Here is a 26001-nt window from a genome sequence, read left to right on the forward strand (position 1 = left end):
CTGAATATCCTCAGAATTCAAATTCTTGAAGTCTATTCAAGTCAGGTGATCGATATAATATATTGAAGTCTATTAAAGTCAGGTGACCAATATAATACTGAGATTCAGAAAAAGAAGGTGTTATGGAAAATACTCAAAAAAGCAATTAGCATACTTCTGTGTGTGATAAATGTGTGTACTGATTCTGGTTGGGATGCAGTTAACTTTCTTCACAGCAGCCTGTATGGTGCTATGTTTTGTATCTGGGGCTAAAAGTGCATGAATAACACACCCATGTTTTGGCTATTGATGAACAGTGCTTGCACAACACCAAGGCCTTCGGTCTTCCCATCCTCCCCTGCCACAGCAAGCCGGGGTGAGGGGGGAGCAAGAGGCTAGGAAGAGACACGGCTGGGACAGCTGACACAAACTGACCAAAGGGATATTCCATATCATATATGTTGTGCTCACCAATAAAACCTCAGGGAAAAGAGGAAGAAGGGAGGGATGTTTATGGTTATGGCACTTGTCTTCCCAAGCAGCTGTTAGGTGTGCTGAGGCCCTGCTTCCCAGGAATCACCTAAACATCCACCTGCCAATGGGAAGCAATGAATGAATTCCTCTTTTTGCTTCGGTTGTGTTCTCAGCTTCTGTTTTCCCTATTAAACCACCATTACCTCTATCCACAGGTCTTCTCACTTCGCTTCTGTGTTCTCCCCATCTTGTGGGAGATGGGAGTGAGTGAGAGGCTGGGTGAGTGTTTGGTTGCTGGCCAGGGTCAACCCACCACAGTGTGATAATTTCTGAAGATTAATATAATACCAGCCATCACAAGCAAAAGAATGAGCACCCTCACAATGGCAGAAAGGAAGGTGGAAAGATTGTTACAATTCCTTTTTAGCAGATATGGAAGTAGAGGATTGCTCATGGAAGTTGGCTAGGTCACACAATTGACAGCCTAACTCAATGAACATTTTGGCTGAAATGCTCGCGTGAGACTTGGAAACTTTCCCTCATCTTATTTTGACACATGACGTACCGACATCAGCAGTAGAATATAAGAGTTTCCAGCACAGAGTTGGAAACTTTTGACTTGCTGTTCAGCAATAAAACATCTCAGGAAATGATCCAAAAGTCACTGAAGTGAACAGGAATCTGACTGACTTAGCCTGATTTAAAGGACTTGCACCAAACTCTGTTCCACTGTAGTAAAGCCATAAGCAACAAATGATCCACAGCAGCTAAACTTTCTTTAGGTCATTTCTGTCATCTCTTTATACTTCCTCTGGAAATGTTAATGCAATGCTTGTCATGACATATCTGAAATGCTCTTTTCAAGAATTTCTCTGTTATCCTTGCCTCTTCTCTCAATTAACACAAATGGAACAGCCCATTTATTAGCTAGTCAAGTAAAAGACAGACAAGAGGATCTGGCTCATTTAAAAAATAGGGAAATCCAATTTTTTAGTTTCATTTAGTATGAGGCCCAAAGTTTCTGAATCCCTACTCCAAACTGAACAATATACTAACCAGGAAAAAAAAATTAATTACCAATAAAGTATATTTATAAGCTTTAAAAGTCAATGAAAATGGTATTAAAATCTCTTACAAACTTACTAGTAAATAAGTGCATAATGATAATATCTTTTGGAGATGATTACTTGCGTTTGAAACACTTATAAGAAGTGAGAGGTCAGTATTAAAGTTTTCCGAAATGTAGCTTCTACTTTAAAAATGCCAGTCAAAACCATCAGAGCTTGACAAATCATATATCTACACTGGGAAGATAGCATCAGATTCCCCACTTCCTGCTAACTGCAAGTAGTGTTTATTTTGTAAGGTACTACTGACCAGGCTGCAATAAAATGATAAGCTGCTTTGGGCTTCTGAGGAACCAGCATATCCCAATGATACTTAATAAGAACAAAATCTTTGAAGGTGATAGGACAAATGCAATTTAAAATTTCATCCCAGTTTTTTAAAATTGTTTCAAAATATCTCACCAGATGAAAACAGAAAGATTGGTCATGTGTTCAAAACACTGAACTGGGATGTAGAAAATCAGCTCAATTCCTTCCACCAAACTCCTATGTGACCTTGAGAAAGTTGTTCTTTCTGCAGTTCTTTTTCCCATATGTAAAGTGAGGGTGGAAGAGGAAGCCAGAGAAGAAAAAATTTATTCATGTCTTCTACGGATTCACTGTCTATAATGATAGAGGCCACTTAGTAGGCTGGTGTCCATCAAACCTAATGTCTTCTAAAATGACCAGGTAGATTCAAAATATAGATGAAGAAGAGTTAGTCAAAAGCATCAAAATTAGGTTCACTCATCAAATGTGAATTAGTTTAAATTTGAGACTTTCTTTAGATCAACAATCAATGTAGGAGACCATAATAAAATTTAGATCTTTGATTTTCTGCTCCATTTGGGAGCATTAGAGTCTGAGGTTATGGTTTGTTTCTAATTTATTTTTTAAAGGGTGAAAACAAGAAGGTGACGACATTGCAGTCTTGCAAAAACACCTTACTAGGTGTTCCAACAAGCCATCATGATTCAGTGCAACAAAGCAAACTGCTCCTTTGGTCCGTAATTTATAATTGTTGTTGTTGTTGGAATTTGCTCTGTACATTTTTCTCTTGACAGCAGAGTCTGTTCTCAGGATCTAAATGGGGCAAATATTTTCATCTGGTTCTCATGGTTCCCTGGCAGTAGAAAGGAGAAATATAAGAAGAAACGGAATCAAAGACAGACTGGCTATTATGCAGTCAAAAAAATTAATCCACCACTAGCCAATGTGCAGAATTAGAAGGGCACACCAAGTACGGTAATGAAAAAGAAGCACTGAAAAAGGACATTGTGAGAAGCTATGTGAGATACTTCAGGGTATTTGAGACTTTACCTGAAGTAAGGTAATCATCTGTGTAGCTGGGAATAGAGCTTCTGATTTTTCAAGCCAAGATTAAAAAAGCTGCAATGAAGAAAGATACCCAGCAGCGTTCCAGCTAAGCTCATAAAAGAAGCTCAAGATTGCACAGCAACATGAGCTCTGACTCTGACTAAGAACAGGCAGTGAGTGCAGAGAGTGAAAATGAACATACCTCACTCCAACTTGGAGGGTGAAATGGGTTGGAACATTGTATTTTATGTACCTTCTGAGTCCTTGCCAGCACAGCAATATGAAAACAAAAAAATCCATTGGCAGTGCATCGACATCTCACACTTTCAGGTCACAACTTTCACTTCCCCTCGCAGGGGTTAGATAATTTCAAAAGAGGTGAAGAAATGGATTTACAACAAAAATAATAACCATCACTGTGTTCTGAGGACCTTGCTTGCCCCATTTTCTTTCAGTAAAGTCTCTGTTTTTAATGATAATAAGCTATCCAAGTATGCTCCCCTTTGGAGGCAAGAGAGAACAAAGGAATTTTCATAAATAAACTCTAAAGTCTAGTTGTCTAAACACGTACACATAAAAGGCAGATTTTGTATTGCCTGGCACACAGCATAGTCATCTCTGCATATGTAAAACAGGTGTAAAATGCAACAACTGTCACGTGAAATCATCCCCTCAAAGTCCTCACAGCTAGGAGTGACTTAAGGGGGAAGATGTTCTGGAGTGCGCATTGACTTTCCATTGCAAATCTCACTGGGTGCCTGACTGCTACTGAAGCCTTTGAAAACAGCCCCAAAGGCCCAGGATCATTGTGAATACACCCAAAGACCTCTAAGAGTTGAGAGAAGACTGCTCCTAAGAATGCAGGACTGGAAGGGATACCTCTGGTGCCTAAGTGCCACCCCTGCTATTGAAGGTACCCTTGTCATACAAAGGGTTAGAGTCTGAAAAAGGAGAGGACTGAGCAAAGCAATTCCTCTTGGGATCCAGAGGAAGGATGTGGCCCTTTCCCAGCCTCCTCCAGCCCCTTGCAGCTGGTACTGGGCTGTTGCGGTGGGCCTGGTGGGCACTGGTGGTTGTTTGGCCCCAGCTGGGTAAAGCTCACAGGGAACCCTGAGCTTATCACACTCCACCTTTGAATCAGTTCAGATTTTTGTGTTTCCCACTCTGTTTGGAAACATCATCACTCTGATGGTCAGAAACTTTCTCACACCCAGATGAAGTTCATCATAAACACTTTTATAATCTCTTGTTCCTGTATCAGTATTATTCATTAGCTGAGACAGTGCCTTCCCTACTACAGTGTTCCCAACAATGTAGTTGTAGCCCGTAACTATATCTCAAGTCTTCATTCATTTTGTGGTGCCATACAAGTCAAGTCTGTTATTGTCTTCCCCTAGTTGCTGAAGATGAAGGACTGTTGAGCATATTGAGAATAAGAGCATTTGATATTTAATTAGAAATATATTTAAAACACCTGCTGTCAAAAAATGTCAACATTGAAAGTGAATGTAGGTGTTTTCAGAGAGCTCTGTAGCAGATTACATCTTGAAAATATACTACAAGAAAGCTTTGTATAATGTTGAATTTTCACTATTATTTCTTCTTTTCTTATTATACTTAGCTATTCCTCTTGCTGATGGTGGAAAGGCATCACCATACCCTCTGCAGATAGAAAAACTTTGAGTTAGTCCCCCCTCTTCATGAGCTCCGTGGCTATTGAACATCTTGTGTCTTTTAGCAACTGGAATTGTTTCTGCTGTTTTAATCTTTGAGGTTGAAAATGCTACTAAAAACACATGTGACAAAGTTTGATGCCTTTCTCTATTAGTGAATTAAAGTACTAAACTTGAATAAATAAATAAAACTTGAAATATTGATAGAGTTAGGGAGATCCTATAATTTTTTAGCAGCTCATTAATAGTTTAAATGACAGATCAAAACAGAAATAATAGGTAGGAAGTTGTAACCCACGTCCATCAAGTCAGTGGGATGCCATGCTGATGTCAGTTATTTCAGTGAATTTCCATTTCTGAAGAATTGATGTAATGAAGTGGATAATTAGGTTTAGCCCAGAATATCCAGAAGAAACTACAAAGGAAACAGCAAAACAAAAGTATCCAAATCATAATTTAACCACGTAACTAGAGCTGACAATATTATACCTTGTAAACTCTGTCGAAAGCTGGCTTACATGCCTGGTGATAACAAGGACCATTACAGCAAGTACATGGTGTCAGTTTTGCACCAACTAGGAGAAAAGAAAACAGCCATAGGGAAGCAGAAATTTTTGTGTCCTTCAGAGAGAGACCTTCCTCCATGTTCTGGGCTAGATTCTGCTTAGACTGCAGCATCAGCCTTTTAGGTAGTTTTGTTTTCCATGAAGTTAAAGCCTCTTTATTCTGAGTTCCCTTTTCCCAACATATATGGAATTTATCCTTCAGCCTTGCTAATTCCTGGCCCTGCTGCATCACTGAGAGCCTTTGTTGGGCTGAGCACACTGCGTGAGTATGAACTGAGGAGCCACAGCATAACTGCAGAGCACTTGGCTCTGAGCTCCTCCAAACAGCACATGCTGCTCAGGCAGAGGGAGTTTTTTCTCTGCCTACTTACATTTTAATATGATGTCAAGATTTTCATCTATATAAAAACATGCTTAACAGCTACGTATCAATCAGTAACAAATAAGTATGACATATTTACTAGTTAGAGCAAAAAAAAATCCAAGAGGTCATTCAACAGCACAGGAGTGATGGCTATGCAGAACTCTGGCTCTGCTTCCGAAAATGAGGCTGTAAAATGGTAAATTGATTAAAAATGTAAGATATACTGCTCCAGTTATAATTCTATTGAAAGTAATATAAAAATACTGCAGCATATTTGTTTATAACAGTTTCTGTATCACAGGGGGTCCCCCTAATGGTTTATATTTGTGGTGTTGGACACTTAGTTTAAAATATGTAATTTTTTACCCTGCAAGAGGAGGACATTTTCATCTCGTGCTATTTTTATTGCACTAACTGACCATTAGGTGCCTAAAAACCCTTTTATCAAGACATGGTAGAGAACACTAGTGGTCACCGACCCATCCAGCTAGAATCATAACAAAGATACACTTTAGAACCTGCAGTTCTCACCCTGGGAGTGATGCAAGCACTAATCCCTCTGGCATTTACTCCTTCCAAGAGCTAAGTGCTACCTCATCTTCTCAAGAAGAAAGATTCACACGGTTTCATTTAAGGGAAGCATCCTGCAAGGATTTGCCAAAACGATGGGTACAAAATCTGATTGATGTGTCTTGTGAGTACAGCCAGGAAACACTTCCAAAAAGTAATTGTCAATAGTCAGTTAATATTCTCCTCCTATCTCTGTCAGGAGTTTTCATACCCTCAGTTAAAAGAGGATGACATACACAGTTGATTTATGATTTGACACTCCCAGAGGGACAGAAACCTATGTGGGTGTAGGAGTGAGATTGAGCAGATGGAAAGGGAGTATGGGAGATGCATTGCTGTGGGCATCTGCAGGAAGGTCTTCCTCCCACTGGCAGCAGTTCCTGCCTGCCTGGCCACCACTGAGGACTTGGAGGGGTCATGTGGACATAAACGTGTGGCTCTGCTGTACATAACAAAACCAACAATTTTTGTACACCCAGGGAAGGAACAGGAAGGAGAAGTGGAGGCCAGGAATCTCTGAGACAATAATAAAAATGTAAAACAATTATTTTGTGCGAAAATGATAAACAATAAACTTGTGCCTCTTGAACAGCGGTATTGATTTCTATAGGAAGCATGTAAAACTTTATGGGATGCCTGTCTGTGAGGGATATGTGGTGGGCAAGGGGGGAGTTATATATACGCACACATACTTCCAAAAAAATAATCATGCTAAATTTCATCTTGGATTTGCCTTCACAAATCTATTTCCCATTTACTTTTTATCAGCAGGGTTAGTCTTACTAGATCCAGGACATAATATTAGTGTGTAGATCTGAAATTGTTTTGAGTCCCTTATCTCTGCTTAATTTTCTACTTTCTTTTTCACCTGATGTGCTTTTAGATACCTTTGATTTAGAAACATCCAAAAAACTGTTATCAGCTTCCGTTAGCTGAGACTGAACAGCCAAGTATTTTAGTGCAGTTATTATAAATATCTCTATACTGCTAGAGGAAATCTCCAACAATTAGAAGGAGAGTAACTTAAATTCCAAGAGCAGTAGCAGTTTTAACTTTTTAATTCACCATTCTTTTACCAGTCTCTAAAAGTCCCAGACTGAAATTACCAGAGCTGTATCAATTTGATGAAGATTTGATTTGATGAAGATCTGACTCCCTGATTTCCATTACTAACAGGCCTTCTCTATGAAATCTTGAATCTACAGAAATACATCTGTCTATTAAAGAAGTAGTGAGAGACATAATGGAGTTCTTGAACAAAATGGTCACCCTTCCCCAAACTGCAAATAATCTTGTTTTTAAACCCTGCTGCTTGAAATAATTTTAATCCCTTGGGGTTCCAAGGCACGGGTTTTCTTTTTAGCTTTGTGACAGTGAAAGCATACATTCTGCCAAGCCTGAATTCTTTAAAACTACCGTGTTCTTTAGATTTATTACTGGTTACTAACACCATGCCATGTTTCACTTATATATTTCAAGTTGGAACGAAATGTACAATATAGCACAGGCCATATTTTTTAGCTTTTTTCTCTCCCAAATTTATAGTGTGAAGTCCTGCATTAAAATAATTCATGACGGATAATAGAACCTTAAAGCATATGGCAAAATTAAGTCTCAAGAATGGCAATATGAGTAATTTCATAATAAAATTATGAGACTGCCTCCACAGTACTGATTTCTTAGAAGATGCTCTGTCAGCTCACTTATTTATACCAGATAGTAAATTTCTTCTTTTCACATGCTTTCTTTTCCCAGTTTTTTATTATAGTCATTTTATGTCTTAAATATTAACTTGCATTGCTACTTTGTTAAATATATTTTCTGACACTCCAAAAGCTGTGGATTAAGCATTGCTATATGCATAGCATGATAAAGAATTGTTGGGACACTTGAATATAATCACCTTATAAATACAGTAGAAGAACTTTACATCATCATCAACAATATTATTATTGTTAGAGAAAGAACTGGGCTTCCAAGATTTCAAAAGTCTGCTGTTGTTGAATAACTTTCACCCACAGTGTTCTTTTACCCTACACTCAATATTTTGATCATACACCCTCCTTTAGATGCACTGAAGAAAATCAGCTCGTCAGAAAGTGAGAAGACACATTATTTTAACAGCAATAATGTTGTGAATCATGTGTTGGAAGGCTATTTTGCCATCACCTGTGTTGATGAACACTGTAAACAACCATGATATTTAGTAAGACTCCATAAAAACTCAAGGATACCCAGGAGGAAAATAGCCCCATAAAACCATGATGAACTGTAATTTACTAGAGAATTTCTGTGGTACCAGTACAGCTACTACAGAAAAATCTTGAAGAGAAGACTGCCATAGATCTCTTAGCAATGTGGTTTTTGAAGACATCACTACTTTTGTGCCATTTTTGGTCAGTTTGCCATATTAAAATTGATTTGATCCACCTGCTTTAGCAAAGATATACAGCAAAGATCACTACATCAAAGTCACCCATACTACAACTGCTGAAGGGGAAATGAAACTCAAGTTAACAAATTTACAATGTTAAATGAGGAGAAATAGATCACTCAAATACAATACATATGATGTGTTTCACAATAAATTGCAACTTATAATAAATCCAGTTATCATTTTAAAATGATACTTCATATTCAGGTACTATTATAAAAGCATATTGTTGTTTTGAAGTGAAATGGAACCACTAATCTACATTGTTGTGAAACTGTAGTTGTTCCCAGTAAAGTTTCACCTCTGGCACTGTAATAAACATCTGGGCTACTCTGTAGCAAATTTTTATGAAGCTTATGAACAAATACAGCATCTATTGTCATAGTAGAGTTTGCAATAGTATTTGATACATTTAGACATTTCCTCTCATAACATAGGGAAGTTTATGCTGTTCCCATACAGCATAGACACAAGGTTGTACCTACACTGTCCTGCAACAGAGTCTTCCAACGATAGCCATAGGGACAAACTGACCAGCTACTCACACTACCTAGCCACAGAAGAATCCTAGCAATGCCTCAGGGGGACACCCACAAGCAGCATAGGTGCTTCAGGGTTTGGATTCTCCCCACCAGAAACACGCAACTTCTGTTTCCCAATGGGCCTGGAACAACTGTGCTCCCATGTTTCCCCAGCAGTCTCTCCACCATGCATCTCAAATGCCTTCAAAAGCTCATGTCGAAGACATCACATGAAGCTGTCTTATATGCTGGAGCAGACGTGAGGTTAGCAATGGGAAGGCTAAAAAAAAGCCTCTCCAAGAAGAGCTGTATGCTTCTTTCCACATCTAAGCACTTCATCTTCAACCAGCAATTCAGCAAAGATCAGCAAAGATCTGTTGAACAGACGCAAAGGATCAGCTGCAGCAATGGACAGGTGGATTAATTACCACAAGGCCAACGATGACAAATACTGTGCAAAGAGTCACCCCTGTTTAATCATGGCTGCAAGAACTTATTGGAAGGTAGACTGCTGTAAAACATGTGGCTGCCCACAATGGTGGAGGAGATTAAGCCTCATCACAAATAGGTATGTGGTTGCTAAGGCCTCTAAGTCCATGCATATTAGTGATGAAAGGTGGGTTTCCCACCACTCATATGGTCACCATCACCTGGTTCCTGTAGTCTTTCCAATTGTAAACACTGTATCTGTTTACATGCCTCCTACACTGCATTTTCAGCTCAACAGAACCCAGAATTGCCAGGGCAAGGGCTTCTGTCTGGCAACTGCCTGCAGCAGTGTCTCGGCCCCCTCTCTGACTAACCCTATCGTATCTCCAAGTTTTGGAAGAACTGACCACATTGTGTCATGCTTTACAGAACCATGTCTGAAAGGGGCTGGAGCAGCCCAGTCTTCGTGCCTTGCCAGGGGATTTCTCTCAGGAGGTGAAGACACCCTTCTGCTATGAAGGTGCACAATAATCATGCAGTCCAGCAAACATGCCAGTGGCAGCAGAAAGACTAGTCCAATTAAAAGCATCTCATAACTGAAATTCAAGAGCAGAAGCTGGAGCAGCAGCTGCGCTACAACCCTGCAGTGCCAGTGCTCTGTCCTACCTCTAGAACTTTCCACACTCACCTCTAGCCAACACAGAGCTCCTGGTGTCCCTCCCAACAGTGAGTCCAGCCAAACGACAACATGAACCACTACTTTAGGCCGTATCCTTCAGTGCTTTTACCACTGATACCTCTCCAAACAAACTTCGTCAGCCTTAAAAATGGCACAAAGATGAAAACATCTTAGAAGGTGTAAGCTGCGAGGATTTATGACTCACAGAGCCTAAAGGAATCTGGACAAGGATTTTAAAAATCACTCATCAGGCAAAATGGCATGTCTCAGATTAATGACACAGAGAAAAAGAAAATCAAATAAATGGAAATATTTAAAATCTTATTCTGCACATGTATTTTAAAGAGCTTTTAAAAAAAAATCTGTGAAAAGAGCTTTTTGAAGTGCATGTCTGTATTCTCAGCACTAGTACACCACTTGTAGTAATAATGTAAGTTTCCTTATTATGCCTCCAAAGAAATCTCTAAGAATTCATTCGTTATATTGCATGTCTTTCTAGCCTTTAGTCTCTATCTAGCAGCTGCACTGACCTATGTTGGTATTTGTAAGATGAGCAGCTTGTTCCCAGCTGTTTGCAAGTAGAATGTTAACTGTCAAAAAATTATCATTCTTACCTGTTGCTATAAACCATGGTTTCGGGTCATAATCCAAAGGTTTAGAGATACCTTGCCCATTTCTGGTCTCCAAAAGACGTTAATTTTCCACATGAAATCCTCTGATTATTCAGACATGTTGTGTAGGGGTTGTTTCTAATTGTTTAACACTAGGGCTAGCTCTAGGTGCAGAAGACTAGGTATTCACCCAGACCAGCAGGCTGCAAAATTATTCTGGTCTCAATGGCCCTTGCCAGATCCCTGCCAGCAGTTACCACTGATAAGAAATATCTTAGGACATGTAAGGTGGTGAGCATTAGGGTTCCCTGCTTCTCACAGCAGAAGCAGGAAAAGCAAGCTCTTCTTCCCCCATCCTTCACTCCTGTCCAAGCACACCCAGGGCATGAGCCACCTTCATCTCTCACTCCTGCAGGGTAAAATTCAAGGGGAGTCTTGAGTGGACTGTGCCTGGTATCATTCCTAAGATATCAGCATGTTTTACAAGATTATTCCGGATGTAAAGATATATTTCTGAATTCATCCTTCTGAAGCAAAGAGAGAAGAATTTTTCTTCTGGAGATTTTTCTTCTTTTATAAGCTGTTAGCAAGAGAAGTGGTCAGAGACATGGAATTAAAAGCTAAAATATTGTCTGTTTCTAACAAAACTATGGATTTTTCTTTAAAAATTAATGTTGCAATGCAGTACAAAAGCCATGTATTTGAAAATAGCAGAGAAACTGACATTTGGAAAGTGATGGGGCAAATGTTAGATCTCTTGAAATAGAAAATGTATGAATTGTCCATGAAAAATAAATAGAACATTTCTCATGACCTTCTCTACATGCCTCTCTTTAAGGCATATCTTAAAACCAATATTCTGTATAATATATAATGTATAGAGTACTGACAGATAATGAGCAGCAAAGAGTTTGAAGACATGACAAAGAGGATTGATAAGTTTCTGTCCTCTTTCAGAAGGAGATTAGTATATTTTAAAATTAGAGGAAGAAGTAGTATGAAAATGCACCCTTCTATCTTCCCTTAACATCAGCCACAGAAATACATCTCAATGTCCAGTCGGATTCCATGGAACTACCCAGTGAATAAGGTGTTATTCAACAGGAGTAAGGGTGGCAGCCTCTGCTCATCTACAATCAGGCTAAACAAAGTTCCTGTCTGATTCTGTAACATAGATTTACCTTTAAGAAAGTTAAATTAATCATCCCTTATTCACTACAGCTCTATATAGATACTTTTAATTAGCACGTTTCCCCTTGGTTCTTCTCTTCCTTTACACTTCTCAACATGTTCTTGACAGAACAATTGGTCTTTATTAATGTGTGACAGCTTAGAGCTGCAGTGAGCTGTTTGCCAGATGTTAGAACTCCGGTGAACTGCTGCTCACTTGTCAGATTGGCAATGAGGAGTGAACAAATATCGCGCTATTCAGCCTTCCTCCTGAGTTGCCAGAGAATTTCAAACAGCTTCAAGGGCCAGAGCCAAAGGATCTGCTGAGAAAGAATAAGGTATGTTCCTAATGAGATCAGTGAGCCATTACTTTTCTAGAAAGGCAACTTGGTTTTTTATTATCTGCTGGGCATATGTGACAGAGTCAAGGGCTGAAACATCAGAGAGACCCACACTACAGGGAGCAAGAGGCTTCAGAAGGACACAGCATTCATAGATTCTCAAGTTCTTCGTGGACTACTAAGTAGAGGAGGGAATAGAAGTAAGCAGACTGCTATAAAGCATCTCCAAACAGGCACATTTTGACTCTGAAGATATTTCTATCTATGAGCAGAAGAAGGAACGAGGACTTTTGTGAAGTATGTGCATTTTAATCACTTTTTCAAGGGGAAGGAACAGAACACAAGTTTTGTTTCTCCTTCTTTTTGTTGCAATTCCTTCTTCAGAGTTATGTATAAAACACAAAGGGGCAAACTAAGCACAGATCTAGCACTTTAAATTCCAAAAATAGGCCCCCAATGATATCAGTAAATAAGAAGGGGCAGATGCTAAAACATGTCCCACCTGTTCTGCTAATGAAACATACATACATGTCTTGTATGTGACCATCTTATTGAAGAGCTGCACTGACTGCAAGAGTAGGACCATGTCCCACCAGGATGTGTTCATAATTAAAGGACAGCCTCTCTGACGTCAGCTGACTGCTATCTCCTAGCTAAAAGAGCATTTGCTTACTTCCATTATGACATTTAAAATCACCTCATTTGAGAGCAGTATCTGTGCAAAAGGGACAGATTCATTATATACAGAAGAGCATAGTGTGATTTGGATAGTCCCAGGACCCACTTCTTATTGCAAACAAGATAAAACATTGTTTGATGCGTGACCTTAAAAAGCCTCAAGATTGTTAAACAGACTGAAATCACTACAGTTCAGTGTTGCTATTTTGTAATAAATCTCCTGCATTAGCACTGAAGGACACTTGAGCAGGATTATATGATGGTTGTCCTGCAAGATGCTTTTGGAAACAAAATGCATGTCTCCTGAGGCTATGACAGTAAACACAAATTTTCTTAAGTATTTTGCAGTGATAGAAACCCAAAGCCAGTAAAATGGACTAATTATCTTTGATGGATTTTTTTTTTTCTCCTTTTTATTATGGTTTCACTGCAGGTTCCAGATAAGAAAAAGAAGATGGACTAGGAAGTAACAAGTCCCTTTTATGCATAAATATTAAAAGAAAAAAACAGGGAAACAAAAAGATTAGTAATTTTTCCATGAGTGTATTCTTTGTCCTTTATTTTAAATTTCAGAGTGGAAGTTCATGTTCTGACAAAGCAAAAGCTATTTCTATTTGTGTGTGTGTCTGCATGCGTGTATGAAAATATCTTTTGTAATAAAGTGAAAACAGATGTAACAGAAAATATTTTCCAGCAGATTGTTTTTCTTTTCATGATTTGTTCCTAACTGATTTGTAGTTGTTTGCGTAGGAGCCACAGTATGTCAGACCTAGTACATATCTGAGAAAATGGAGGCTATAGGAAAGTGTGGGGAATATAGTGACATTAAGTACAATTGTAAACCTGAAAGAGAATAACTCTTTTTTTATTTCACAGTTCAAATGGAAGAAGGAAGATAATTTGATTGTGATTATTGGAGCAGAGCTTTGCTAAAGCTGCCAGTCTTAATATTCCTACCAGGTGGAAGACTTGGGAATGCTTTCATACAGATCTGAAGGAAGAGAGAGGATCAGTAGTGATCCCTTGCAATTCTGTCATGTCTGAAAGTCCAACATGCAGAAAAGGCAGAACAAGTGTGAAAAGACTGTGCTGAGCCTGCAGCTCTTCTTCTTCATGTGGAAAATCCAAATGGCTAGCAAAGACTTCCATCTTAAAACAATTTAAAAAAAAAAAATTCTGAGTCCAGCAGGTTTTCCAGTGTGTCAGTCCCTAGGCCAGTGTTTTTGAGCCCTCATTCTTCAGGGATTACTAAAGCTGTCCACAGTTGTTTTTATGTGTCACTAATGATGGATAAATTGTTTTCACAGCTTTCTAAAGAGCTTCTACACTGTCTAACAGTACATAAAATTCCATCCAGTTATACCAGATACTATTGAAGTATTTTGCCAGATACCTTATAAAATGGACTGCTACTATGAGCTCACTTAATCCCATAAACTCTTGATTTTTTTAATTTCTCAAGTGACAACAAGAAAAATTGCAAATGAACCTGCAGCTTCACCCATCTTTTGTCATTATACTGGCTCAATAAACTTGAGTTATCTTTTCCCTTGTTCTCTCTGAGCTGAAATATTATTTCCTTATTTTATCCACAGACCTTCTTGAAATGAGCAGTAGGACCTAGAGTTCTGTGTAATAGTTTATCTGTGCTGATTCATTCACTTGCAGTTCTTTCCAGACATCATTTTAAAAAATACTTTTTTACCTTTCTTAAATTGAGAAGATTGGTCCTTTAAAACCTTGTTTTCTCACATTTTTAACTAGCTGAAGCCTGGTTAGCAACAATATATAGCAGAGAAAAGATGTATCAGGGCAAATAAATCACCAGTTTGAGTTTTCCTCAATTTTTATTATGTGTCCTTTGGTACTCAGATTCAGCTACAATACATAGAACCTTGTTATCTGTGCTGTAATTGAAGGTCCCCCTACAGATGTCCATACCATATCAGATGAAACTCTGTGTAGCAAATGAAGTAATTATGGTCTGCTTAGCTCAGTCTTGTTTTTGACAAAGTTTAAAGGAGTTCAAAGACAATAGTATCTTATCCAAGGCTTCATTTGAGAGGGAAGAAGTAATAATTTTCTGACTTTGCAGCTGTTCTGCAGCAATAATACAGCCAAAACCCACTCTATTGTGCCCTTCAGAATTATACCTACTATTTCAGATAGGATTTGTGCATACAACTAAGTGGTGGGTTTTTTCCTCTTATATGCTGGGATAACAGGGATCTAATATTTCCTCTTGTGGTTTAACCTCAGTCAGCAACTAAGTACCACACAGCCGCTCACTCACCCTCCACGCACCCCAGTGGAATGGGGAAGAGAATTGGAAAAAAAAGTAAAACCCGTGGGTTGAGACAAAGACAGTTTAACAGGACAGCAGAGGAAGAGAAAATAATAATAATAATGATAAAAGAATATACAAAACAAGTGATGCACAATGCAATTGCTCACCACCTGCTGATGGATGTCTAGCGTGTCCCTGAGCAGCAATCGCTGCCCCCCCGGCCAACTTCCCCCAGCTTATATACTGAGCATGACGTCACATGGTATGGAATAGCCCTTTGGCCAGTCTGGGTCAGCTGTCCTGGCTGTGCTCCCTCCCAGCTTCTTGTGCACTGGGCAGAGCATGGGAAGCTGAGAAGTCCTTGACTTAGTACAAGCGCTGCTTAACAACAACTAAAACATCAGTGTGTTATCAACATTATTCTCATCCTAAATCCAAAACACAGCACTATACCAGCTACTATGAAGAAAATTAACTCTATCCCAGCTGAAACCATTACACCTCTATATATTGGAAATTCAGATATCTGAGAGATTAAGGCCTGTTTCATGTGCTGAAGGATAGTGACAATAATTCAACTTTGCTGACAATTCCTGCAAAAAGTAACTGTAACACATGCAGCTGAATGCCATTATGAGTGCTATTTTTCCTCTGTGTGCTTGTGTTACTAGCAAAACTTCCCCTGAAAGAGTCCTTTGCACAGTTTTAAACTATGGTAATAAAATCATGTAATCTTGGAAGCAAGCCTTGCAAAATGTATTTTGGATTAGCAAGTGACACTATCATGCCACTAATTTACCAACTTTGGACAATATAAAAATAAGATTAATAAACATGCAAATACACATGTTCATGCTATTCTCTCCAGCACTTGAGAGAGTGCTTCATGGCTACTGGTATATTTATGAAACCTAAGTATTTATCTGTTATATGTAATTTGTTACCCTTCTCATTTTTCTTTATCTCAGTCTTATGTCATGCACAATCTCTACTAACCCTTCATTTTCAATCTCCATAAAACACATCTGCCACAACCTGAACTGACATACAATACCAAGGAAAGAAAGATGATTACCTGTCAGCAATTACAGTCTGATTCTGATGCTTGCTCTCTACTGTGCTGCTAGAAGCAAAAATGATGTAAAGCTGTTTGATCTCTGTATGATTAAGCAATCAAGTGCGATAAGCAATCTCATATTTCAGTACAGCCACCAAGGTAAGGGAATATGCAAGGAAAGTTTCTAATCAATATACCTCTAAGTTTCATCCAAAAAAGACCATGTAGTTGACTTACAAGCAGTACCAATGCAAATAATGCCATCCTATGATTCTTTGCCCACAAAATATTTGTTCTTATGTGGAACAGCCATTAATCCTATCACGTTAGGTACTACCTGTTTTATCTCCCTGTGAGAAGCATAGTGCTTTCTTCAGCTGCTTTGGCCAGAGGGAAAGTACTTTCCCTTAGTAAAAAACACAACTGTTTTGCAAGAGGTAATTGAAGAAGCATAGGCATGAAAAACAAGCAAGGATTTAATTAGGATTAGGTGAAGGAGGAAAAAGTAATAGCATAAGTGGGATTGCTAGACCAAGAAGAGGAAAACCACTTTGGTGATGGACAAGGTTGAATTTTTTTTCGTCAGATTTTGGGACAGAACTCTCTTGAAGTTTTTCTATCCATGTAGGAACAATGTATCACAGTCAGAGACTGAGATAGGAGAGGCACTGAAGGAGCAACGTATTAGACAGCAACAAAATCTTAAGACAGGACGCTAAAGAAACCTAAGATAGAAGAAACAGTTATTGAGTTTTACAAAATTGTGAGAAGCTTTCAGAATCTATATTAGAATACTAGGATATTTATACACCTTCTGCATCTCTTTTGAAAAGCCAGTATTGGGAGAAGGGGAGGGGGTACAGAGCAGAAGGCAATTATACGACACCAGCTGACATGTCAGCTAAAGGCAAAAGTATAAATTACCTTGATGAATATTTCAGCAAAAAGTGGCTACAGGCAAATCAAATAATAGAACGTATTTGGACTTCACTGTAGACTTTGACAAAGTCCTTTGTAAGACATGGAGCTACTTGGACACAGAAATCATCAAGTAAATAAGTACAGAGCGCTAAATCAGACCAGATGCCTTCTGCCATGAAAATATAAAACAAAATAGTTTAAGGATGAAAAGTAAAGTTCCAGTGTAAAACAGAAATTGATTAGAATTAGAATAAATCATGACAGATTTTCAACACTTGGATGTCTAAGATTTCAAACTACAGCAACGTTGAATACACACACACAAGAATACATTTTCTACACTCTAATTTTAGCCAAGAACTAACAAAAACCAGGAAAACTTCAGAACTCTAATTTAGCAAAAGAAACTGTCACAAGAACTTAATCAAGCTCTACGCCACATTAAAAGTCAATGTTGACCAATAGAAAAAGAAACACTTCAGAAAGGATTGTCAGAATGAATCTTGTACATCAACAAATTCTACATTAGCTATAGTTATTTAGAAAAAAAATGGGAATCACTGAAGAGAGATCACTGATGGTCTCTGCTGAATGTGTCAGCTGCTAAAAAAGATTTTGAAAATAAATACCACAAAGATTAGGATTGAAAATAAAGCTGCAGAGACTTCATAATATAAATCAACGGTGTTACTTCAGCTTGTATAACTGTCTTCAATCTGATCATTCCATCTGGAACAAAGAGATAGAAACAGATGCATCCTAAGAACAGTGTAATTTAGGTCACTGAGAAGGTCTTGAGTGAGGGAAGGTTGGGATTTTTAGGAGGAGTCACATAAGAGGAGTATGTATGGAAGAGTCAGCTTTTGTCAGGACTTTCAGCATCAAGGCCACCTCGTGCCAGTCATTTGGTGCAGATTGTCAGTCCTGAGTATTAACACATGTTTTAGCCATTACTATGGCCTTTTTCCATCTCCCAGTCATTGTTTCACCTCATATTGCTTGAGACATCTCACATGAAATTTATCATAAGCTCTTTGACTCTTTTAGGCACTACTGCCTGTATATTTGCTTCAATACAAATACAGAAACACCAGAAGCAAACCATTGGTTTTTCTCAGCCACTCTTGGTCTCTGCACACTAGCTTTCATTTTAGCCTAGACTTCCTGCCAATCTTAATGGCTGCACTCTGGCACCAAGGGAAGAGCAAATCTGGCAGAGTGAGAAGACGCAGGAGCCAGTTTACCAGCAGGGCAGAGAATTTGTTGTGGTTCTAATTGAAAAAAAACATCCTCATTTGGGCTTTTGCCTTCCCCATCACTCACTCCCTCTCTCTGCTGGCTTCCTGTTAATTTCTATTGTGTTTCACCAATGCAGTCATTATATTCTCTAGATATTTTATTTACATAATCGAAGCAATCCAGCTTATTTTAGGAAAATTACAACTTTGTGGAAAAAAATAACTTATACAGTTATTATGGCAAAGATGTTCTGCTTTGTGTGAGACAATGAAATTAGTGGATTTAAAAATTAAGAACAAGGGCCTCTAAGCTCTCAGTGTCATTTTTAAAATAAGAGTGAATACTGATAAGAAACAGCTTTGCATGTTAATCACAGTGGCTGAGAACATTTCTTGTTAAGATATATGATGTTCAAAATTATTAAAAGAAATATTGAAGGAAGGAAATTGATTTTTTTACAGTAAAATTTACTTGTCATTCTGTAAGATAAATTTCAGCTGTATGTGTCCATTAAAGAAGATTATTGTATGCAAAGTCACCTGCTATACAAGAAGAAATGTTGAGTTCATGTTGATTTCATCCAGGATTTATGCAACCTATTTACAGTTCTTCTGTGCATAGGGCCCATTTCCAAAACAAAAGGTATAATAGCAACCATAAAATATATATCATAGAAGAAGAAAAGAATGTGTAAATGTAAAAGTAAGAAGAGGTTGCAATACATGATAGAGATCATGCATACCATAAAGAGGACTAATGTGTGCAGGCAAGCAAAGAGCAATGGAGTAGCAGGAATCACTGTGGCTAAACTAAATATAGACCTGAAGAGAATCTGAACTTCTTTGTGTCAGGCAGGACTCTCTGAACTACTGATTTTTCTTAGACTTCACATTACCTTCTCCCTTCAAAGCAACGCCGTTGCACTAAACACTTTACAAATATAGAATAAAACACTCACCCTTGCTTAGATGAGATTGTAATCTACACATAGAAGACCAAAAGAGCAGCAAGGGAAATAGGAATGATCAAGTTGACAGAGTGGATCGGTTGTAAAACTGAATTAAAAAAAAAGTAAAACTGTGAATAGAATGAAATTTTTATTTTTCTGAGCTGCATCCCACTGGGCCAGATGTTCTCTCAATCCATGACATTCACTGTAATAATTCTCAGGGAAATAACATCTTCCTAAATTTCATCACATATCATAGTCAGAGCCCATTGATGTTGTTTTTATGCTGCAAAGTGTAATTATTTATACATTGTAATATATCCTTCTCCAAATATATCCCCCAGTTTAAGCTACAAGGGAGATTCAGCTAACACAAGCTGCTAGTTGCTTACAGCATATTATACGCAAGTTAATTGCTGTGTTTCCATCCAAAAGAAAGCAGTGCCAGAGTGCACATACATGTATATACAAGACATGGAATATCCCAGTCATTATTCTTCAATAGACAAGATATGATTTATCATATATAATAATAATGCTACTTGTGAAAAAAGTACAACAAAATGTGCAGTTTTCACATTTCAACATCCCAGTTGAGTGGAGGTTAGCAAATGTGACACCCATCTACAAGAAGGGCTGGAAAAAAGATCTGGGGAACTACAGGCCTGTCACTCTGACCTTGGTGCCAGGGAAGGTTATGGAGCAGATCATCCTGAGTGCCATCACACAGCACGTACAGGACAACCAGGGGATCAGGCCCAGTCAGCATGGGTTTATGAAAGGAAGGTCCTGCTTGACTAACCTGATCTCCTTCTATGACAAGATGACCCGCTAGTGGATGAGGGAAAGACTGTGGATGTTGTCTACTTGGACTGTAGTAAAACCTTTGACACCATTACCCACAGCATTTTCCTGGAGAAACTGGCTGCTCATGGCTTGGACGGGCATACTCTTTGCTGGGTAAAAAACTGGCTGGATGGCCGGGCCCAAAGAGTGGTGGTGAATGGAGTTAAATCCAGTTGGTGGCCGGTCACAAGTGGTCTTCCCTCGGACCCAGTACTGGGGCCACTTCTGTTTAATATCTTCATTGATGATCTGGACGAGGGGACTGAGTGCACCCTCAGTAAGTTTGCAGATGACAGCAAGCTGGGTGGAAGTGTTGATCTGCTGGAGGGTAGGAAGGTTCTGCAGAGGGATCTGGCCAGGCTGGATCCATGGGCTGAGGTCAACTGTAGGAGGTTCAACAAGGCTAAAGTGCTGGATCCTGCACTTGGGTCACAACAACCCCATGCAACACTACAGGCTTGGGGAAGAGTGGCTGGAGAGCTGCCTGGTGGAAAAGGACCTGGGGGTGTTGGTCAACAGATGGCTGCATATGGGCTGGCAGTGTGCCCAGGTGGTCAAGAAGGCCAATAACATCCTGGCTTGTATCAGGAATAGCATGGCCAGCAGGATGAGGGAAGTGATCGTACCCTTGTACCCGGCACTGGTGTGGCCGCACCTCGAATACTGTGTTCAGTTTTGGGCCCCTCACTACAAGAAGGACACTGAGGTACTAGAGCATGTCCAAAGAAGGGCAACGAAGCTGGTGAAGGGTCTGGAGCACAAGTCTTATGAGGAGCGGCTGAGGGAGCTGGGGTTGTTTAGTATGGAGAAGAGGAGGCTGAGGGGAGACCTTATCGCTCTCTGCAGCCACCTGAAAGGAGGTTGTAGTGAGGCGAGGGTCAGTGTCTTCTCCAATGTAACAAGCAACAGGACAAGAGGAAATGGCCTCAAGTTGCACCAAGGGAGGTTTAGTTTAGATATTAGGAAAAACTTCTTCACTGAAAGGGTAGTCAGGCACTGGAACAGGCTGCCCAGGGCAGTGGTTGAGTCTCCATCCCTGGAGGTATTTAAAAGACATGTAGATGTGGTGCTTAGGGACATGGTTTAGTGGTGGACTTGGCAGTGCTAGGTTAATGGTTGGACTTGATGATCTTAAGGGTCTTTTCCAACCTAAACGATTCTATGATTCTATGCATTGGGATGTTCTTCCCCCTTCATGGTCACCCAGACACTACTTCTCTTTTTTTTATTGAGATAAAATAAACTCAGTAGAAAGTAGATATTCTTTTTTCATGCTGCTGCTGAAGTTGACACATTTTACATATCTTTGGTCTTTTGTTTTTACCAGGAGTTTTTGCTCCACATATAAACACATCCCTAGTCTTGTTTCCAGATGTCTTTCCAGTTTTTCATTCTGTGATAGACCAGAGACTAGTTGAGTGTTGTCCATCTTCCAGTTTATGATCACATATTCCTGGATTCTAGAATGACATACAACCTGATATGTAACTTTTCTAAGATAAATGCCACAGAAAGTCTCATCTCTTTCCTATAAGAATGAAGACAAATCCACTAGTTAGTTACAATTATCCACTGCATCCACAGGAATTTTCTCCAACCTACTGCAGTTTCCTTCCTAAACCAGCCCGGATTCAAGCCATCCTATGTACGCATTTTAGCAGAAACAGTGTTCCTCATGCACTGCTCACAGAAACTCCAGGTTATACTCAGCTAAGCTTCAGAATTTATTCCACATTTGTGGAACCCTCTCAAAGAATATCTTATATACCAGGGGCACTTGAATGTCTCAGCTGAATAGCCAATTAAAAAAGTTTTGCTAATCAGTGCTCCTTAAGACCATCTCAAAGCTGAGTCTAGATGCTGGAAGGTCAGTTCATGTCAGAGAGGAATTGACTGCTTCATGTCATGTCCATATCCCTCCCCTCAGCAAAACTACAGCACAGTTAGTGACACTGAGCAGCACTGTGTATTTTCCTAGCATGCTGCTCAGCAGCTACCATTTCCAGTGTAAAAGCTACCTCTGGTCACCTCTGAAAATGACTCAACTGTTTCCCTGTAAAACCTGCTAGAAAAAATTATCATACAAGTAGTCTTCATTTGAATAAACCACAAACCCCAAAATTAAATGAAACCTAGTTTCAAACACATTCATTCCTATATGTCTATATTTACTTCCCTCATAGCTTTTTGAAAATGAATATATCTTCTATTGTATTTTTTTTCCTTTTTAACAGCAGAGGAGGTTTTTTTGAGAGATGCAGGAAAGGCTTTGTGCTGAATAGCACCCTTTTCTTTCAGTGGCTTTTAGGGGTAGTTTCAAGTTCAATCCAGGCAACACAAATGGATTTCAGGAATATCAGCTATCCCTGCATCAAACTTCATGCAGCAGACCCAGCTTCATATTGCCTATTTTGTTCCTCTTCATCAGTAGCCATTTTGAAGCCTATGGGGGACAGTCTGTGGAGGGAGATCATATTCAAAACATGTCAGAATCTAGCCTAAATATAACAGCCCAGTGCTTTTTCCCTTTAATTCAATTTATGATTTATCTTTTCTCCCATTTAATTTGATTAAATTATTTTTACGATGAATAATACAATGTCCACCTTTTAATTATATAATTACCTAATTAGCTTATTGGCTAGAGAAAAATGCTACATTTTAATTAATTAAGAAAAGACCACATATCTGTCTGAAATGAAGGGCAAAAGGTGTTCTACTCAGAGTGGCTAATCAGACATTTATTGACCTTATAGGTACTATTGCATAATGTACAAGCTGCAAAACACACTCTGCTTCAACACAGTAATGCAATCACAAACTTATTGCAAATTGAATTGAATGAACTTGCTCCAAATAAAACCAAAGCTACTCTGTTCAGACGTGTTTCCAGGCTTACAATATGCTGCAAGTTTTTAAATACATGTGGGAAAGAAATACAGCTCACTTGAAGAACGGCACTCTAAAATGAGTAAGATGGAGAGAGAAAGAAAAATAAAAAACCAACTGAGAAAAGCTGCTTTATCTCTCTTCACCTGCGTACAACTACGCAAACCCACAGAAACAAAAGATGTTACCTTGGGAATTGATTGGCTTTGTGTTACAGCTACCCAGGCTACACACGTAATTTGAGACTATTTTATCCAACACACACACAGCTGAGTTATGAAGTTAGTGTTTCCTATAAACAGCTTTAAAAAAAAAAAAAAAATATATATATATATATTTTAAAAACTCACCTGTAAGACTTTAGAAAAATAGCATAAAACACTGCTGAAAATTCAATGTCAGGGGGCAGAAATAAAGGGGCACAAAAGAGATCAGGGTTAAAAAGTAAACACAGATTGGATGAAGACTATAGAATATTTACCAGCAATATGAATAGAACATATCCAGTTATTAGCCCCATTTGAAATTGATCATTAGCAATTACAGCCAAAACAGTAGCCAGCACTCCTTAGCTAATGTCTCACATTAGCCATCAAGAGGGAAGGCCACTGGTGAGGCCGCACCTCAAGTACTGTGTTCAGTTTTGGGCCCCTCACTACAAGAAGGACATTGAGGTACTAGAGTGTGTCCAAAGAAGGGCAACGAAGTTGGTGAAGGGTCTACAGCACAAGTCTTATGAGGAGCGGCTGAGGGAGCTGGGGTTGTTTAGTTTGGAGAAGAGGAGGCTGAGGGGAGACCTCATTGCTCTCTACAACTACCTGAAAGGAGGTTGTAGCAAGGTGGGTGTCGGTCTCTTCTCCCTAGTAACAAGTGATAGGAAGAGAGGAAATGGCCTCAAGCTGTGCCAGGGGAGGTTTAGGTTGGATATTAGGAAAAACTTCTTCACCAAAAGGGTACTCAGGCATTGGAACAGGCTGCCTAGGGCAGTGGTTGAGTCTCCATCCCTGGAGGTATTTAAAAGACGGGTAGACATGGTGCTTGAGAACATGGTTTAGTGGTGGACTTGGCAGTGCTAGGTTAATGGTTGGACTCAATGATCTTAAGGGTCTTTTCCAACCTTAACGATTCTATGATTCTATGATAAATAGCAGATAGTTTCATCTTCACTGTCTTGTTCTAGCTTGTTCATCTTGTTCTAGCTTGCTCTACTGAGCACTGACTTTGTAATTTAAATTAATATTTAATCCTGGAAATGAGTTTTTTCATGTCTCCATATGCAGTCCACTGAATATATTTGGGATAAATCCACTAAACTCTTGTTCTCCTACATCAGAGAGATGTTTGCTCTATGTACAATTATTCTTTCCCTGGTAATTCAGTTAGCAAAAGGCAAAGCCAGCATACTTTAGATATCAGCTTCTATCATTAAGAGTTAGCGACAGGTTATCCAGCCCTATTTGGCAAAAATTCATTTCATGCAAGCGTTATGTGCAGTGCACAGACATCCACAATCAGTCTTAATGTATTTGATGTAAGTGGGTACAACCTGGTAACATATGGTTTAAGGCCTTTTTACATAACCTCCTTCTTGCTGATGCATTTTGAAAATAGCTCAAGGGGGACAATCTGGCTTAGCTAAGAAGTAAGTGCTGCAGTTTGATACAAATCCTCGTGTTTACCCCGTGAGCACTAAGCAGTTTGATTTCCTGTCTATCTAGTGCTGATTAGTGTTGCAAAATGACTACAATGATAACTTGACATTGCAGAAAAAAACTTCCAACCTAAAAGGGTTATTTATCCATATCTACTCTTTGGGCATGCTGATGTCTCCTCCTCCCTCCCACAACTTGTTCATTTTTACTAATGTGAGTTTATCAGCAGCAGCTCTGGGGGCAGAAGACCTTTAAAGGTATAAGAGAGGATCCCACTGTGCAATTTGTCACCTAGCTGGCATCAAATTACAGGGGACATGGGGAATGCCTGTATGTGATTCTTCTGTCCCTAGCACATACAGCAAGCTGATCATGTGTCTGTAGTTATTTGAGCCAGATTACTTACACCAATTCATTTATATAACGTGTAAAAGACAAATTATATTCCAGTAAATCTGAAGACTTTTTTTAATACCCTTTCTACCACTCTCCCCGTATTTGGACTAATGTTTTAATACACTTGTGTTTTGTTTATAGACCTAGTGAATAACTTGCAGTAATTTGGAAAACCCTACAGGATTTTGGTCCAAACTTTAAACTGTCTCCTTGTTAGGGAGTAGGAAGCCTCTTTAGATTTGCTATCAGTGACACCCAGCTAGGTATTTGATTATAGGACTTATCTGTGTACAAACCCATTCCCTCATGCAGAGAAGAAACCAGAAAGGAACATAGGACTGCCATGTGGCACCAACCTGGCCAAGGATCTTTATCCCATCTTGGACATCTCTCCCCTTCTGTCTCTGATTTCAAACTAGTCTAACACACTAGGTCTTGCCTTTTCACTCCAAGCTTTAAACTTTACTTCTCAACAACTCCCTTTGAAATATCATGGCCTTTAAAAGAAAGGTGACTATGTACCTTCTGTACAGTTTCTTTACAACAAAAAGAAGCCTTGAAACTTTAGATGCCAGAACAAGAAGAATGCTTTAATCTGAGCAGCATCTTCCACCAAGGTCTGAATGCTTATAAATCAACAGCCTAGGCATGAGCCATTAGCACCTTTCAGTATAACACATCATTTCTATTTACCTTTCATACTACCAGCAAAACTGCCCTTAAAAAATTATTCTAAGCCACAATGAAGATTGTGTTTTATTTCATAGCAGAGCTTATTGAAGGCACAATGTGTTTCCTGGTTTTTAGCTTTCAGGCTACAGCAGTGAAGGAAATGAGTGTATGTCCCCTTTAA

This window comes from Platalea leucorodia (genome assembly GCF_965183815.1).
Source record: "Platalea leucorodia genome assembly, chromosome: 7".
In the NCBI taxonomy this organism is placed as follows: domain Eukaryota; kingdom Metazoa; phylum Chordata; class Aves; order Pelecaniformes; family Threskiornithidae; genus Platalea; species Platalea leucorodia.